The sequence below is a fragment of the Falco rusticolus genome, chromosome 2 (genome assembly GCF_015220075.1).
Source record: "Falco rusticolus isolate bFalRus1 chromosome 2, bFalRus1.pri, whole genome shotgun sequence".
NCBI classification, from domain to species: Eukaryota; Metazoa; Chordata; class Aves; order Falconiformes; family Falconidae; genus Falco; species Falco rusticolus.
In genome coordinates, this window is record NC_051188.1 from 35,899,867 (window position 1) to 35,912,737 (window position 12,871).

At 42.3% G+C, this 12,871-nt stretch overlaps 1 long non-coding RNA gene across 1 annotated transcript; it reads right to left on the bottom strand.

Moving 5' to 3' along the window:
- Positions 1 to 408: 408 nt before the first annotated feature.
- LOC119143861 lies at positions 409 to 7,359 on the bottom strand. Its single transcript, XR_005102853.1, has 3 exons — positions 7,246 to 7,359; positions 6,458 to 6,526; positions 409 to 663 (listed from the first exon to the last, which is right to left on the bottom strand). It is a non-coding gene; the product is annotated as an uncharacterized LOC119143861 (long non-coding RNA).
- Positions 7,360 to 12,871: the final 5,512 nt, after the last annotated feature.

A 12,871-nucleotide genomic window follows, 5' to 3' on the forward strand; every position in this document is an offset into this window, starting at 1 on the left:
ACATTTAATACAGTGAAGATCCTCTAAAAGATAGAAAACAGCTTGTGGGACTATTAAACTTTTCTCCTTGCTCATGTTCTGTGTATATCTATACTTGGTGCATTCCATTCAGAGAGCATTTGTGTCATACACCATTTTGACACTCCAGTCTCTACCTACCCACTTTTTTTCTACCTCTGACGCTGCGTTGAAGAATATGCAGTTGTCCTCTTGGCCAAGACAGGCCATTTCAAGTTGAGACTAGAGTAGTTTTATAACAGTATGTCATAATAAATAAATGGTTAATAAATCTACTCCTTCCAAAAGCTATACACCTGTCCAGACGCGGAATGGTCGGGTCTGGGGAGATTCTTTGTGATTCCCAGAGTGAGATTAAGACACAAACGAGCTCAGATGCCGTAAAGAAAAGAGGTTTAATGGTACAAAAAAACCCCCAACTTCGTGTCGAGGCAGGAAATGGAGAGAAAGAGAGGAAAAATAAAGAAAGGTGCAATAGCTACCACCACATGGAGCTGGGGGTCCCATCAGTCCAGATCGACTTCATGTCAGGTGGGGAATTCCACCTGGTGCTGGTTGTCACAGTTTTGTGGTCAGCCAGCAATGTTGAGACAGCACAGTCCCAATAAAGTCCTTCACACCACCCCATGGCTCAACATTGCTGCTCTGTGGGTGGCATAGAGAGAGACAGAGATAGAGAAAGGATCCTGCCAACTACACAAACGAGATTAACAATCCTTATCTAATAACTACAAGTGAAATGTTACAACCATTAACCATTATCAATAAGCAATAATAAACAGTAACTAGAAACAACTAACAATAACTATAAATACCTAACAAACATTAACTAACAATTCAAAAGTAAAACATGTTATAAGCTAATTTCAAAAACATCAGCATATCAAGACCACATAACAAATAACAAAAAAACCCAACACATTATTTAGCATGTATAAGGTTTGTTTGTGGGGGTTGAGAATCAGGAGCCGGAGGTGGGCATTTTAAAAGGATAAATATTCATGCCCCTTTAAGGCTGGGTCCAAATTGCAGCTGCGCATGAGTTTTTCATTGTGCAATTTTGGTCAGGGTGTTAGCCTCAACCTTGACCAGGAGGGTCACGGACCAACTTGTTTGTCTCGCCACCAACAATCCTTGCCATTTTGAAAAGATGGAAGCAGGAGATGACACACTCTGCATGGCTTTGCTGTTCGGTCTTTGCATTTTTGTGATTACAGCAACCATCAGTATGTGTTTCTGTGAGTGCTTTTGGTCACGCCGGTACAGAAAAGTGCGATCTCTTCCTTGCAATTCTTCCCGAGTAGTGGAACTCATGGAATACCAAAACAAAGTGCAGGAGACCATTGTAATAAACAAAAGAAAAATGTTCATCTCCAGCAAAGTTACCATGTGACCTGTTATTCATTTCTGTTCATCTTCGTCACCTCCTGAAGAAAATACCAAGGACCAGGCACAGACTATCATGGAGGGAACAGAAGAAGTTACCACCCCGACATTATTCAGGACTGTGCTGGATTCACGAGTGAGGAAGTCTATTTTTTGCATCACATGAGACTTTGCCAGATTGTTATTCCATTATCCAGTTTCTAGTTCATGTTTGTTAATAAATTCTTATTTGTTGTTTACTGGCTGTCGAGTAGTTCATTGAATTTATTTTGCGTTCAACACACGGTTTTCAAATTAAATCAAAAGGGTTGGGTAAAATATATATATATATATAAAAGTAATAATAAAAATCAGTATTATTTAAATAAACTATAAATACTATAGTTTCTTAACACATTCTTTTTTTTTTAACATGCGTCACTATCATGGCTAGACTATAGGGATTTCTCATGTGCGGTCTTTCCAGATTTTTCCAGTACATTCTGTGGAGTTTAAAATTGTGCATGCATATGTTCAAAGGCATACACAGATCATTCGTGTGGTAAAAGATGGCTACTGAGTGTCCAGATGAAATCCCAGACCCATTTCCTGAGCTTGCTACTCCGGTTAATGGTAATACTTATGGCACTATGGTCAAACAACAGGTCCTTGCTTTCAATGTAATGTCCTCACCGTTAGATTGTCACGTCACTTGCCAGGGAGGAAAGGTCTAGAGTGCACATTTCCCCCTCTGAGCATTCTCTAAGGTGAGTGTTTTCAAAACGTTTAACCTATATGGTTCATCATAATGGGGATCAAACCTTTTTTTTTTTTTTTTTTTATTGTTGTTTAGGCAGAGGGTGTGTGTCACACGTCAAGAACTTATGGCTGAGGTGGAAAAACATAAAAGGCATTACAACATCCTCATCTATGCTTTTCTGGCGGTTTCTTTCTTTGCTGTTTTATTTTTATTTTTAACCAGTCTACATTGTTATATGAATTGTTAATAGTTAATTATTTTCAGATTCTTGTTTGTTATTAAATTGTTATTGCATTAACTATATAATCTGTATTGTCAACTGCACATTTCGGCGTACTGTTCGAATTTGCTTAACGCCATCGGGTGAAACCATAGTAGCAAATTGCATGTTAGCTATAACGTGTTGAATTAATCTTATAAAACATGGAATAGTGCATGGCAAAAACAATAATGAGGCTAATCTACATAACAAATAGAATAGGATTCGTTTTACCCATGGGTTCCCAGGAAGCCAGGAAAACAAGTCAATGTCCCAGCCTTTCCAGGTTTGGATGGGAACATGGGCTAACTTTTGTATCTCAGATGTGATTTGTTTAACTACCTCGCCGTTGTCATCAATTTTCAAACAACAATTGGAAACATTCAATTTACCACAAACACCACCTTCTTCAGCTAGCAGGTAATCGAGAACCATCCTGTATTGATAAATTGCGTTTTGCATTTGAGTTGCTTGGTCTGCCAATAAGTCAAGGGCTTTCCAAGACAGCCTGTAGACGAATGATACAATTCAGATTGTAGATAGGTTCTCAAGCACCACTAATGTGTTCATTACGATTCCAAGCTGCAGGTGCATAATACTGTATGATACGTTGGGGTGTCAATTCATTTTTACCCCAGGATTGGCTACTTCCATTTGTCATAGAAATATCAATGGACCATTGATGTCGATTTAGGTCATCATATACCTTAACTGCCAAATTGTTTCCTTTTTGGCCTGGCAATAGAAAAAAAGAAGGGGCGTATAAAGCCTACATAAGATGTCCCACTCCAATTATTTGGTAATTTTCGATATGCATAATGGCCACAAATCTAATAGTGACATTTATAGCCCAGGTTCCATTTGCAAACGGTCCCTTCCCTTTTTGTCTTCAGAATTACAACGAGTCTCAAAATAGGTGCTGTTTTTCAAACCCAAAGGGCGTTTAATGTGACTGTTTGATTTTACTCCATTAATCCAAAGATTACATTTCCATGCTCCTATTCAACTGATATAGTTGCATTTAATGGTGACTGCTTGGCCAACTATACCACTTATGGCACAGGTCACAGAATTAGCTTCCCCCAATTTCACGACCCCTGTAAGTTTGGTTCTAGACCAAAAGCTATCAAATTGTTTTTATGTCCGGTTTCATTGACCCATGCCCACCTTTGTTGTCGAGGGATGAGATTTTCGTCTTTGGTGTTGTAATACAAACACCATAACATGTCGCCTTCAACAGAATGGGAGGAGGAGCGATCATAAGTTGAACAATTAATGGGTCGACACCCAGGGGTGATACAGTGATCTCCATATTTAAATGTCCAATTACATATACTATGACCCACAAAAACTCCATTGCTATCATTACGATTAAGACGATACTCTCCTTTTCCCAGAAACTGGATTTTCCATGGTTCCATTTCCTCATTCCAATATAGCGAATTATTGCCAATCGTTGCAGCACTTAGATCACTTACAAGCCATCTTGGGGATATCGGTTTTGACATCCAAGGCCAGTCCCTAAATCCTAAAGGACTCCCACGTACCCAACAGTTTGTCAAATTGAAAGCATTGGCCACTTGTTGGCCTAACATTATAAATCCATTTTGCCACCTCAGTTCGAGGAGGGGGGTACAGGAGTTTCCCTTAGTATTAAAGGCGGCGATAACGATCGACCAAAACACTGTCTGCGATAATACGCCAAACATCCTATGAATATTAGTAAAGCAATCACCACAAAAATTATACAGTTAATAGCTTCATATGTTTCTTCAAGCATGCATCAAGGGTTTTATCTGAAAGAAAAAGAAAGAAAAAACAACTCCGTTCTTTTTGAGGAACCGGTGGTAGGTGATTATTAAAAGGATGGAACAATCCACCTAGTATGGATTCTGTGTTCTTTCCCATGGACATCTTTTGCTTTCCAAGCGTATTTGTTCATGGGAGTTTCTAGTACCAGTGGTACGGTCCCAATAGTGAGTAATTTCACTAACACTGGTTGGCCAGGAAAATGAGAGGGATTCTGTGAATGGTTGGAGCCACTGGGACTTGGAATCAAGCTTGGAGCTTTCAGGCAGAATGCTGTGATTTTAGGGCATGCATTTACTCCCCATTGATTATTGACAAGGGTAACAGCAATCCCATAGTCTCTCTGCCCATCCTGATTCATGGGGTTTGAGAAAACGTTTGAGAAGACTACAAAACAAGTCCAGCAGCTTGTGGGAGGTGGTTAGATCCAATAAAGGAGTGCTAGGAACAGGATTTTTGACTTTGATTTGTGGATTTTCGGACCATCCCAGTACTGATATTCCGTATTTTTCCGTCGGCAACCCGTCCATAAGTTCTTGGGGAATGCCTTTTCGCCATCCCATGGACCAGAAACTCTTTTGTCTGTTCCCTATATCTTTGCCACCAGATACTGTTGCAGGAAATGTCTCTCTACTTTTGTTCGGGGGTGCTTTCATTTCTGTGTGTCTTAAGACTTTTGATTCTGGTTTGGTGAGAGAAGTGGCTACAGGGCCATATTTTCTCCCATAATTAATCAATTTTTGAGTGACCTTTCCCCAGGTCCAAAATTTCTTTTCCTGAGGTCAACAATTAGGGTTCACGATTTCTTCTAGTGTGGCGACAGCCCTATCCTCCTGGGACATCACCTATTTTTCCTTGGAATTGAATGTCAATAGGTTTCAGAGAATCGAGTTCAGAGTCCTTTTATAAGAGGAGTCATTCATTCTGGATCGACCGGCATCATCATTGGGGATTCATGTTTTGGTTTAAGTTCCTGGTCATACATCATTTGCAAACATGCTGCCTTTTGTACACTTTCTACCAATTGGTCAACCATCCCAACAATTGCAAGGGGATCTCCCCTTTCCAACGGATTTAATCCTCCAGCCCAATAGGCTGCCCTCTGGGTTAGGGACCAGGGAGCACTATGATTGCTGGTGATTAAAAACACTTCAGGCCTCCAATAGCCTTTGGCTTCTTTTTGACTTAACAATATCTGGTCCCCACCAGACAATGACATTCTCCAAACATACTCTGTTTACGACTCCTTAGGAGTATGGCCAAAATCTTTTTTCAATTTAGCTAGTTCAGTTGCCAGATATGGAACTTCCTTAGTAGTGATTTGAGGAGAGACATCCCAATCGTTCTCATATTTGAATTCAGTTTTGACCAAGGGTCTCAAAAAACTAGTAGAAATATTAATTTGGTCCAATCTTTGTTTCACCTCCTCTAATTCCTAACTGGAGTATTCGACCCTTTTCTCAAGAGGTTTAACCTTCTCCTCGCCCGCAAGGAGATTTTCTTTCAATGTAGACTGCAAGTAATTTACCTGAGCTCTTTCTCCTGCCAATTGTTTCTTTAAAGTCTCTACCTGTCCTTCTAGAGGCTGAACCAAATCTTGTAGAGACTGTATAAGCTGTAATTGTGCTGTGACTTGTTGATCTCTACCTTCTACGGCTGCAACCAGGCTTGCACCCAACACAGCACAGATGACAGATTTTCCGTTTCCAGACCGCAATTTGGCGTCCTTTTGTAAAGCAATGATTTGGTCCGTTACACTCTGCACATTATACCAATTTTTTTGTGCCAAATCCATGCCTGGTATGGAAGGGTAAGCAAAATATTTTTCCAAGAGATTGTACAAAACATTTTCACCCATGTCAAACAAGTTGGACTGGTCATCTCAGAGAGGCACACACATAGGTTACAACAAAAATACAAGCAAATTTCAACAAAGGGTCCACTCCTTACGTCCCTGAGAGGTACACACGTAAAGGAAAGTAAGTGAAAATGCGGCACTCTCACTTCAGGGAATCCTGTCCATGACGCCAATTAAATGTCCAGGCCCAGAATGGTCAGGTCTGGGGAGATTCTTTGTGATTCCCAGAGTGAGATTAAGACACAAACGAGCTCAGATGCCGTAAAGAAAAGAGGTTTAATGGTACAAAAAAAACCACCCCAAAACCAAAAACCAAACAACACACCTTTGTGTCGAGGCAGGAAATGGAGAGAAAGAGAGGAAAAATAAAGAAAGGTGCAATAATTACTACCACATGGAGCTGGGGGTCCCGTCAGTCCGGATCGACTTCACGTCAGGTGGGGAATTCCACTCGGTGCTGGTTGTCACAGTTTTGTGGTCAGCCAGCAATGTTGAGACAGATAGCACAGTCCCAATAAAGTCCTTCACAACACCAAACCTGAACTCTTCAATCCTACAACATTTTGTCTGGAGACCATTTATTTCACTAAGAGGGCGGGGCAGGGGGGGCGCTTTTTGTGGTTTGTTTTGGGGTTGGTTTTCTTTGTAATGAAATTTCCCATGGGTGGGACCACAGGCCGCGAGCCGGCCACTCCAGCGCTCACACCCCCATCCCCCCGCCCCCCCCCCCCCCCTCCGCCCTCAGTGCCCGGCCCGGGCCGGTGCCGCCCAACTCGGCGGCCGCGGAGCCAACCGCCGCCCGGAGCCCGCCGCCGGCCGGTGCCCGGGAGCGGCCCCGCTGTCCCGGGGGACACGTCCCGCCACCGCCGGCCGCCTCCACCGCCCGGGCACGGCCGCCGCGTGCGACCCCCGGCACCGCGTGCCCAGGCGGGGCGCGTGCGCGCGATACGAGCCGTCCTCCGGGAAGCGGCTCCCGCGCGCCCCGTCAGAGACCGCGCGGTCGCCCGGCGAGGGGCGCGACGCGGAGCCCCCGGCACCGGCGGGCGGGGAGCTGCGGGCCCGCGGGGCGCCGCTGGGCCCGGGGTGGCGGCTGGCGCTCGCCCCCGCGCCCCGGCCGCCGGCTGGGCTCCCCCCGCGCTGGGCTCCCGCCGCGCTGCCCGCCCCGCCCCCTCCTACCGCTGTTCCCTTGCGGACGCTCCGCTCCCAGAAACTTCCCCGATCGGCGCCGTCGGACCGCGTGTGCGTCTCCGTCCGCTCCGGGCGTCACACCGACCCCCGGCGGGGCCGTCCCGGGCCGGGACAGACATCGGCGGCTTGGCCCTGCGGGGGTTGGCGCCAACGGCCGAGCAGCCGCCCCGCGGGGCGCGCGGGCCTTTTCCCCCTCTGGCGGACGCGCGCGCCCCTCGGGGCCGGGTGCGGTGGCGCCGCCGCTCTGAGGCGACCGCCCCGCCGCGGTGCGAGGGACCGAGCGGCCGCCCCGGGGCAGCGGGACATTTGGTATCCTGTCTGTAGTTATATGGCTGTTACACACTGCACCTTTGCTCCTTCCCCTCCGATTCACGAAAGTCAAACCCTATCCGTTACCCTTAGGGGCATGGGAAGGGGTAACCCCAGTATCAGAGGAGTTAAAGAAACAGGGAATTGTAGTGTCGGCCCACTCTCCTTTTAACTCCCCTGTATGGCCTGTTCATAAGCCAGATGGAAAATGGAGACTAACTGTAGAGTGTCAAAGGCTTGATGTTAACTCAGGCCTGTTAACAGCTGCTGTGGCAAGCACTGACAAGCTTATAGCATCTATCCAGGAACAAGCTGATCCCATTATGGCAACTGTGGATGTCAGAGATCTCATTTTTATGGTCCCCATGCAACCTGAACACCAAGAACGCTTTGCATTTACCTTGGAAGGACCCACTTGACCTATTTGGTTCTACTCTTGCAGCTTTAAGGATGCCGAGAAACAATACTCCACTTGGGAAGAAGGTTTGTTTGTGGTCAGCTTAGCCCTGTGAGAGGCCAAACGCACCATACATAAACAACAGATAATGCTCAGAGGTCCTTATAAGGTGATAAAACCCGTGTTGGCTGGTTTACCACCCCTTGATGGGGTGGCACAACGAGCCTCAGTGCAAAAATGGTATGATTGTTAAAAACAGACCAAGAAAACGGATATGGTTGGGACAAAGCACCTGTGAATAGACTTTATCACCCAGTTACGATTGTGTAAGCACAGGGTGTAAACCTCATAATTGTTCAAGATATAAGGGCAAGTGGAATCAGACCCATGTTCAGTTATCCAGTGGCATTTGGATATGATGTTCATATAATGATCACAAATGTATTAGTTTTGTGGTATAGGATAAAGGGTTTGATATGACTATTCTCACTTGTCAGCGAGGTAATACCACTGCAGAGAAGTGTGTAGCACAAGTGGTTCCTTGAGCTTGACAATACCCAAATGGAACCAGAGCCTGTTTTCTAGAAGTCTGGTCCAATACCAACTGAACATGAAGTCCCTTAGTATCCAATTGTTCCTGGCATCTCAGTCCAGGGGCATGGAGATGTAGTTACAGCGCTGCCAAAGGTGTTACAGGTGGACCATTGGGAAACAAGGACACTTTATATCACAATGCCCCAAGTAATGACAGAAAAAGGACCGATCCTTTCCCTAAAGGAGCCTGGGCCCTACAAGTCCTCTTGGGTTTGTGGGCAGTATGCCTATAAAAAATTGCCCGCTAATTTGTCAGGAATATGTTATATAGGGTATATTTGGCCCTTGTTTTTTCTCTTACCCAAAATTCAAGGAAATGCATTAGGAATCAGAGTATATGATGAGCTAATAAGATAAAAACGATTGATTGATACCTCCCCCACTGGTGGGAGCACAACTGGGGAAAGGATACGTGGCCACCAGAACGAATTATACAGCATTATGGACCAGCCACTTGGAACCCTAATGAACTGGTTAGTGGTGCTTGACAATTGTGTCATATGGTTACAAGCCATCCTAGAAATTACTACCAATGAGTCTGCCTGTGCCCTTCATCAATTAGCAGATCAGGCCACACAGATGCAAACAGTGACATTCCAACACCAAATGGTCCTAGATTACCTGCTAGCCAAAGAAGGGGGTGTCTGTGGTAAACTAAATGATTCTAATTGTTCTTTAAAAGTTGACAATAATGGTCAAGTTGTTAAACATACTACTTCAGGAATATGAAAACTGGCTTATGTCCCTATCCAGACCTGGGAAAATTTGGAATTTGATCCCTTCTTTTGGCTTCCAGGTATCCCATGGTCAAATGCATTCTTTTCTTCATGTTACGTGGTGTTGCATTGTTATTGTTCCTCCCATATTTAATTCCATGTTTTGTACGGTTGATCCAATGCACTGTTTTAAGTATGCAATTTGTAGCTGCCTCATCTTAGGATGATGTCAAACATATCCATGCATTATTTCAGTCTAAGCCTGAAACCCCAGTTGTAAACACTGTATAAACCATGCTCTTTTCCACATTTCACTGTGTTCTCCATACCTTTCCACCACCATGAACGAGGAAGCGACAATCTTTGAGATACAGGGTGGTGTGGGAGACCATATTGTGAGCTGACTGTCTCGAAGCTTATTCACATTCCTGCTAAGCTTGGTGTCCGGCTACCTGGCCATTTAATCGAACTCAGCAGTCGCAGACTAGACAAGGATCAAATGGCCGCCTGAAACCAGACATCGGCCAAGGTCAACCTATGGCCCTACTGTTTCAAGGGACATGTCCAGACATGACTGACCACCTCAACCTGCCAGGGCATGTGCAGTCCATGACAAAAGACCACATGGCTGTCGCATCTGCCCCTCAGAACCAGCGTGCCTAGATGGGGCTCTTGTGTGGACATGTAGTACGTGCCCTTGTCAGGGAAACAGTCTCCCTGAATACCCTGTGAAAGACCGCACAATCGGACGGTGAGGAGCGTGATCCAGAGATCCCCACCACCAACAGGCAAGGAAACTATGGACCAATGGGACACTGCTGTGTCCGTGGTGGTGACTCTCTCTTGCAACTCTGTCCTGACTGCTTGCTAGGTTTCCTTCTTTTTTATCCTTCCTTCTCTTTCCTATCACTGTTTTCTTACAAATGCTGTGCTCCAGTAAACTTCCCTGATCAGTGGCATTTGATGTTGTTTACATCTTCACTTCACGCTGAGTGTCACATCGGCTCGGGCTGTCCTGGACCAGAACACTGGAGTTTTGGAAATAACAGCTCAGGAATAAAAGTAATGTTAATTGTGAAATTAATTTGTGAACTTTCTCAAATAGTTCATAATATTTTATACAATTCAAAAGAAACAGGAGAATTGCAGAGTAAGTCCATATTTCAGAGTTTAGTACTTTCAATTCAGTATTTTCCTATAGAAAATCATTTTAAAGTACTCCATCACGAAACTAGAAGCCTGTGAGTTTTGGTTTCACAATGGAATTTTTTCCAGCTAAAGTTTCGTTGAAGGTGATAAGTTCTCCTGGGATATGAAATGCATTCATTTAATTAGGAATCAAAGCAGATGTTTAGCAAACTTCTTTACATCATCCTTTCTCTCTCTCCCCCTCTTTTTCACTGCCTCCACCCTGATCCTGTTCAATGCCTGTAAAAAAAAATTAAATTCCCTGAACAAGACAAGCACATTAAACAATATGGAATACATATGGAATTTTTTTTCCCTAACAACACATAAATAATTATGTAAGTTATTTTGTTCTAGAATAACGAGTAAACATACTATTCAGTCATTGGAAAAGCAGAGAAAATGTATTTCTGTGAGATACTTTTTCTCTAAATTTAGCAACCTGGTAACAAGCATAGAAAACACGTACATGTAACATGAATTGTAACATGGCTACAGTTAGCCATGCTGCTAAGAAACTATTTTCATGTTTTGTATTGAGTGCACAGCTTTGATCATATTAGTAGCCTCAGGAAATAAAAAAATACTATTGTATCATCATCTAATTCTTAGCAATTAATTAAATGCATCAACTGTATGAATAGATTATAAAACTAATTCATAGGGTGTGCAATGAAAAATACCAAAAAGCATGTGCAGATATTGACATAATGTGTAATTATTGACATAAAAATAATAGTTTTAAAATAACACCATAAATTCTAACTTTTTTCTACTTTATTAATGCTACATATATGTATATCTAATATACTTGTTTCTCTCACGGTAGCTAATCACCCAATCACTCAATATTGTTTCATATACAGCTGATGTAAATATTGTATTTGTATGTGCTGTGTGTTTACACGCGTGTATTTGAGGAAATGACAATTTTTTATCAATGTATTGCATATAGATTTTGTGTAATATATATAAATAAGTGAAATATAAATATATAGTAATTGGTTTAAAATTAAATTTAAACTAACTATTCTTCCAAATGTGTAATATATCCACTATGCACATAAGAAGAATGATTGCATAAGCATCCAATATGCATTCATATTGTGCAAGTAATTTGCAAGAGAGAATGCTATCGTTTAACAATCTATCTCATGTTTTACGGAATCAACCCAACGAGAATATTGTTACACACAAGTATAAATAATGGAAAATAAGGACAGACAATGAAAATACAGGAAGACCTTTAACACCAAAGTGAAGTTTGATTTTAGCTAACATTTACTTCCAAATATAGGAATAGCTTGAGTCCATTTGAGAAAAGGTGACATGTTTATCTTACCTTCTGCCCTCATGTTTCCCAGTAGTCTTTGACTTACCATATTGTGACCTTTATAATAGCTTTATAGAGGATCAATCAGGCCAAGACAGAACTGTAATACAAAGAAGTATTCATTATTTTATATTGGCTTAAACTAATAGGCATGACAAGTAAAACACGGGTGATTGATTTCCTGACCTTTAAAGTGTTTCATATGTAAAGTGCATAAGTTCCAGCCATACAAGATATTTAATGTTAAAAATGAATTTTAATGTTTAACTGTATTTGATACATGCTGCCAGTGGAACTCATGTTTTGTGACAGCAAAATGTACTAGTTCATCTCTTTGCAATGACTCTTTCCATTAACTTCTCTGATACCTTTCCAGTTCTTTAAAGTACAGTATGAATATCCAAAGAATAAAATCTCTTTTAATAGCTATTCATTTTATGTGACTATGTACTGAATTGGAATCAAGCCAAAATCAAGTTCAGTATTTTTCAGAGGCTAACTTTCCAAACAGCTACATAAACTACTAATGCATTTTTGGGATGGAATTTAAAATGACAGTACTAGAAAATGTGTGGGAGCGGGAAAAATGCATTTTCCTATTCTGACAAAAATCAGAACCTGTTTCAGCAAGAATTTAATGATTTAACTAACATAAAGAACCCCTTGAATCTTTATGCATTTTTTCCCTACAGAAAGTTTGAGCACCCACTCATAACTTGTTTGTAGGAGACTTAGCTAAGATTTTCTAGAGCCCACTATGGCTTGAAGTATGTAAAATGCTGCAGATCAATTTTGAGATACGAATCGAGGGATCTGATTTTCAATTACAAAAGAAAGGTACTGACCTTCTTAAAATCAAACATATTTATAGGTTGTCTCAAGTTCAGGTGCGTCTTCTCTAAGTATCTTCTGTTTGAAGATAATTCTAAGAATGGCATCAACCTAAAATCACAGTGAATGGAAGCAACTGTTAAACCATCCATTTCAAGTCTATATTTCAGTGTTCTTTGCATGTACTTCTTTTACTCACTTCTACATCCCATAAATCTTAATTTTCATTATGTTTAGTACTTTGAC